This window comes from Canis lupus, chromosome 24, assembly GCF_048164855.1.
Source record: "Canis lupus baileyi chromosome 24, mCanLup2.hap1, whole genome shotgun sequence".
Taxonomy (NCBI): Eukaryota; Metazoa; Chordata; class Mammalia; order Carnivora; family Canidae; genus Canis; species Canis lupus.
The window spans coordinates 26248049-26254508 of record NC_132861.1 but is presented as its reverse complement, the minus strand read 5'-3'; positions in this window follow the sequence as shown (position 1 = coordinate 26254508).

Genomic DNA, 6460 nt, shown 5'->3' with positions numbered 1-6460 from the left:
CCTATGCACCCACTTGTCTTTATTTTTCTTTTACCTCTATGCTTATTTTAATTTTTTGAGGTCAAATAAATGATTATACATTGTAATCTTATCCTATTTGTGTCTCCCTTTTTACTATTCACAAAGGTAATCTTGTGACGATTACCTCTATGAGGTATCCATAGCTCCTCAAACATTCTGGACTCTTCCAGGAATTCATGCTTTGGGGTCAAATATATCTTTTTCTCTGAACTTTTTTGAACTCTGCTCTTCTAAAATTGTGGATACCAGGTCTAACAATCTATATTTTCACTCACTGGTAATTAAAGGCTCTAAGATGATATTATTGCTCTTTTTTCCAGGGATTTTAACATTTCCTTTATGATGCCCAAGTGGGTCTTTCTTATGGGTCAGAAGTAGTCCAGAAGTTTCTGTTGGTTGATTTTGAATTCTAATTTTCAGGAGATATAAACAATATCAAGAGAAACATAGTTTATTTCACAAGTCCACTAATATCTAGGGCACCACTGAGCCATGGACTTCAGGCAGACCAACATTTGGTGTTCCTCAAACTAACATTTGCTACATATCCATTCAACATTTGTTTGGGGTTTGGGGGGATAATAAATTGATTTTATGTGAGTCAAAATGTTCATATTTTTATATTCAAAATTAGGTATTATTATATGTGCTGTCTATAAGCTTTTTTCTTAAAGAGTTTTTATTTATTTATTTATTTATTTATTTATTTATTTATTTATTTATGACAGACAGAAAGAGGCAGAGACATAGGCAGAGGGAGAAGCAGGCTCCCAGTGGGGAGAGCCTAATGCAAGACTTGATCCCAGGACCGGGGGATCCTGACCTGAGCCAAAGGCTGTTGCTCAACCACTGAGCCACCCAGACATCCCTCAAAAAGCTTTTAATTTGGAAATAATAACAGACTTAAAGAAGAATTATAAGAAAAAGAATTATACACAGATTGTCTCAGGGTATATTTCTTAGGAATAAGAATATCTATTTATATAACCACAAACATTTATTGACTTTGACATACTGAACTTCAGTCGAATCTCTCTGCGGTATTTGAAATCTATCAATTGACCTATATAACATCACTTTTCCTCCAGTACAGGATCTACTTCAGGATCGAGTATGACATTTAGCCATCGCATTTCTTTAACTTCATTTGATCTGGGAGATCCCCTCAGCTTTTCTTTGTCTTTTAATGACACTGACATTTTTTTAATTTATTTTTTATTGGTGTTCAATTTACCAACATACAGAATAACCCCCAGTGCCCGTCACCCATTCACTCCCACCCCCCGCCCTCCTCCCCTTCTACCACCCCTAGTTCGTTTCCCAGAGTTAGCAGTCTTTACGTTCTGTCTCCCTTTCTGATATTTCCCACACATTTCTTCTCCCTTCCCTTATATTCCCTTTCACTATTATTTATATTCCCCAAATGAATGAGAACATATAATGTTTGTCCTTCTCCGACTGACTTACTTCACTCAGCATAATACCCTCCAGTTCCATCCACGTTGAAGCAAATGGTGGGTATTTGTCATTTCTAATAGCTGAGTAATATTCCATTGTATACATAAACCACATCTTCTTTATCCATTCATCTTTCGTTGGACACCGAGGCTCCTTCCACAGACATTTTTGAAGAACAGTCCCCTATTTTAAAAAATAGAATGCTTTCATTTTTTGTCTATGTGTCTTCACGATTAGACTGAAGTTACATTTTGTGGCCTCTGCTGAAATATTACACAGAAAAAGCTGTAGTCTTCTTGGGGCACTGTGTCCATCTGCCTCTGGCTGGTGTTGTTAACTTTGATCACCCTGTCAGAGTGTTGTCTGGTGTCTCCATTGGATAGGTATTATTTTTCTTACCTGCAAGTAATAGCGATTTGTGGGACACACTTTCAGGTCCATGCAAATGCCCTGCTTTTCCTCAAAACTCTCCTCTTGATTTAGCTCCCATGAGTGTTTTTTTGCCTGAACCAGTCTTTATACTATGTTGGGTGCAAAATGATGATTCTCCACCTCTGTTATTGTCTCCACATTTACCAGGTAACACTCAATAATCTACTAGAGGCAAGTGAGCTCCTTAGATTAGTTCTCTACTTTCCTTCAGTGTGATTATTGATTCATTTGAACTATATTCTATCTAGTTCATTTACTTCTATTTGCTTTACTGTTAGGAACTCCCTTCTCATTCTTACCGATTTAATTTTACTTTTTGATTATTACATTAACAACCTTTCAGAGAGCCAAAATTTATAAAACTCAGAGAAGTGTCACTTCTTTTCATAATCCCTCTCATTTCCCCCCATACGTTATAGGTAATCAACTTAATTTTTTTTTTGCTGATTTACCCTTTCCGTGTGTGGGTCTTTTTCTTTCTTAATGTAAAGATAAGATATACGTGTGTGTGTTTTCTCATTTTCCCTTCATTCTTACTCCAAAAGTAGCGTGCATACATACATGTTATTTTGCATTTGTATTTTTTACTTGAAGTATCTCTTAGAAATCACTACATATAAATTCATTTTTAAAGCAACTGCAAAGTGCTGCATTGAGTGTTTGTTATATAGGTGATTGAACCAACTCCTATGTGTAGATATTTAGGTAATTTCCAATATTTTTGTAATTGCAATTGCTGTAGTGAATAATCTTTAATTTTTTAAATATTTTATTTATTTATTTATTTATTTATTTATTTATTTATTTATTTAAAGGAAAGTGAGAGTGAGAGAACAGAAGTAGGGAGAGCAACAGAGAGAGGGACGGAGGGAGAGGCAGAAGCATGCCACTTGATGCCAAGATCCTGGGGATCATGATCTCAGCGGAAAGCAGACGCTTAACTGACCGAGCCTCTCAAGTGCTCCATAGTGAATACCTTGCATATATATATATATTTTTCTTCTTCTTCTTCATATGGCTAGAATATGTCTTTTTGGTAAACCCCTACAATATTAAATGAATAAGTAGTTTTGTTAGATGCTGCTAAATATCGTTCTAGAAGGATTGTGCCACTTTGCATTCCCACCAGCAATGTTTGAGAATGTCAGTTTCTCAACATCATCATCAGAAAAGTGTGTTATCAAGCTTTGATTTTTTTTTTCTTTTGTGAACCTGATAGGTAGGGAATAGTATTTATCTGTAATTTAGTTTGAGTTTCTCTTGGAAACTCAAGAGAAGGTAATAACTTTTCATATGTTTAAAGGTAATTTTTATATGTCTTGTGACTTGTTTGTTCATGTTGCTGGATTTGTTCTACAGGATTCTTCAATTTTTATAATTTCTTAGAATAACAGGGAAATTAACTTCTCTGTGGTATTTTTGCAAATATCTTTCCCAGTTCATCATTTGTTTTTTAAGTGTTGCTTATGATATTTGCATTTTGTGTGGGAATTATTTTTTTTGTCTGTTTTTCTGTTTTGTTTTGGTCTTGGTTTTTGGTTTTTTGCTATATAATTGTTTAATTTCTCTAGTACAACTTAACATTCCTTTTTATTGCATCTGGACTTTTATTCATAATCAGAAATTCCTTTTATTCAGGTTAGAGAAGAATTTATGTACTTTCTTGTTTAATGCCGGTATGTGTGTGCTGTGTATTTGGAGTTCTCTAGTCGATTTGGGGTTTATTCTTGTCTACAATGAAAGAAATTAGATCTTATTTTATTTTTCCCCAGATGGTCATCCAATTCTTCCAATATATTTATTAAAAACAAAACAAAACAACCCTGGTCTCAGTGATTAGAGAGCAACCTATTTATCATGCACTGGATTTCTGTGTATAGTAGGATTATTTCTGGATTTTCTATTCTATGCTGTTGGTTATCTAGTCATACCCCAATATCATACTGTATCAAATACAGATACTTTGTAGTATGTTTTATTATCGCATAGACCTCCTTCTTCCTTTCAGTTTTTCTAGTTAGTCTTCTATATTTATTGTTTCACATGAACTTAAATACAAACTTATCTAGCTCTGTAAAAAACAAAAGGCCTTTGGTATTTTTATTAGGATCAAATTTATAAGTTAACTAACAGAGAACTGGCATCTTAATATTGAGACATCCAATCCTAGAACAAGGAATGTCTTTCATATCTTCTAGAATATTTTGCTTTCAATAGTATTTTATGGTTTTCTCTATGTAGGATTAGAATGTTTCTCATTAAGTTTACTTCTAAGCATTTTTTTGTCATTGTTATTATAGATAATACATGGGGTTTTCCTAGCCATTAAAAAGATAACATTTTAAGGTCCTGGAAATTATCTTTTATTTCAGTTTCTTCATCACTCACTATTGGAAGCCATGCCTTGCATAGCTAAAATCATGCACTTTAGCTCCAAATTACATAAATGTTTGTTTTCTTGTGGCTTTCATGTCTGTAAAATCTTCTCATTCATCTGCATTTTTTCTTTAATTTGCATTTTTAATGTTCTGAAATAGACAATTTCTCAGGAAGTATATTAAACAACTTAAAATTTAAGTGATTATTTCAATAGCATAATAAACCTGCTTTCTGTAGAGCCTTGTATTACTTGTTTCTGAATTTTAGCAAACTGTCCCTGGCACTCCCTGCCAAATTGTGAATCACAGCCAAAATAAAATACTCAGATAAGTTAATATGGGCAAAGAATATTTTTATTTTCCCTAAGAGCAGGACCAAGTTACTATTTATCAGTTATGTACAAAGTGTTCTGCAGAAACCCTTGTTTCCTGGCATCATATTTCTTATTTATTCCAGTGATTTATATAGCTCAGTACCCTGCACAGATTGCCTGTTTTTAAAAATCTGTCTCTTCTATAATTTTATTTGGATATGTTTAACTGTAAAAAGATGTTTATATTTCTATTTCTCCATTTATTTGCTGACTTATCACAAATAACTGAAAACTGTCAAATACAGGAGACTGAGGTAGAAAGGGCAGACTCATTCTGCAGACTTGGATCAATCATGAGCTCCTATGATAATCACTTTGGTGAACTCAAAGGAATTATTTCACCTCTTTGATTCTGTGTCTGACTTGGTAAAATAAAGGGATTGGCTTGAAAAAGACAAAGTTCTGATTGTAAAATGATATGCTCCTAATTAGGATGATAGAGTGAGCATGTTTATGACTGATTAAATTCTCCCTTTTGCTATTGTGACAAAAATCACATACAGATACAGCTGTTAATAAATTTATCAAATCATTCTAATAAGAATGGGTGAATTGGCCATGTTTCATGATCTATTAAGATTTATAGGGCAGATTTAACAAATGATTTACCTTGGTGTACAAGGTAAATGGATGACCATCTCTACTGGCCCCTCTTCCTTATACATACACATTCACATGACTAAGCTTACTTTCTTTGACCAACAAAACAAGGTCAAACAAAACCTATTTCAGTTGACATGTGGAAAATCTAGTTTTCTCAGATAAAGTATTAATTCCAATGCTATATAATATACTATTCAGTTAAGAAAATCTACCCTTTATTATTAAACAAGTCTGTTTAAAAGAATGATGTTGTTTTAAAGGATGGAATAGCAAATAGCTCTTTATTGATATATTAACTTCTTCTGAAGTGTGTAATATATTTGGAAGAATTAATATATTCTGAATTCTTAATATATTAATTCTTCCAAATAAACTTCTGAACTTCTTCACACTTTTCTGAAAGGAGATTCCTTTCAATGATTAGCATCATTCATAATTAATCACAATTGTGAGCCTCAAGGTGTGAGAGACACTGGTGGTAGCATTCAAGCAAGTGGTAGCATTCAAGCAAATGTTATCATACGAGTCAGGTCATGTTTGCACAGGCTAAACTAAAAGAATAATCAGCCTTTCCCAAAACACAGTGCCCTGTCACAGGAAAGAATCATCTCTGATCACTATCTGATCTTATTTCAGAGCACCAGACATTGCAGATTACCGGAGAGATAGTTTATTTTTTTCCCATAAGTCCTATTGCCAGAATTTAAAACCCAAATTGGATTATTAAAACATCACAGCAAAATCCTGTTGCTGTACATTTTGAAAGGAAAAACAACAAATAGAAAAAGTAACTACATGGAGGGCTCTTACTTCTCCTTCTCTACATTAAATATTGATTTGTCTATGTTCCCACATAGAAATAGAAAATAATGCTAAGGTTGTAGTTGTACTATATCCCTAAGAATTAGCTACATGAATTTAAGAAAGTTTTTAACTTTTTGCTAACTTTGACTGTGAGAAACACATTCATTGGTGTCTAAACGTAAGGCAGGTTGTATCACTAACATGAAAAGCAGCACTTTACCACTGGCATTTAGAATTTTGACCAAAGTTATATGCCCATAACACTGTCTCATCCTGGGAAGAATGACCACAGGCCACCAAGTGTTTAAATCTGCAATGCACAGACAGGCTATCTGCACTTATCTGGTGATACAGCATAGCACCAACAAAATATGCAAACCCCGAATGAAT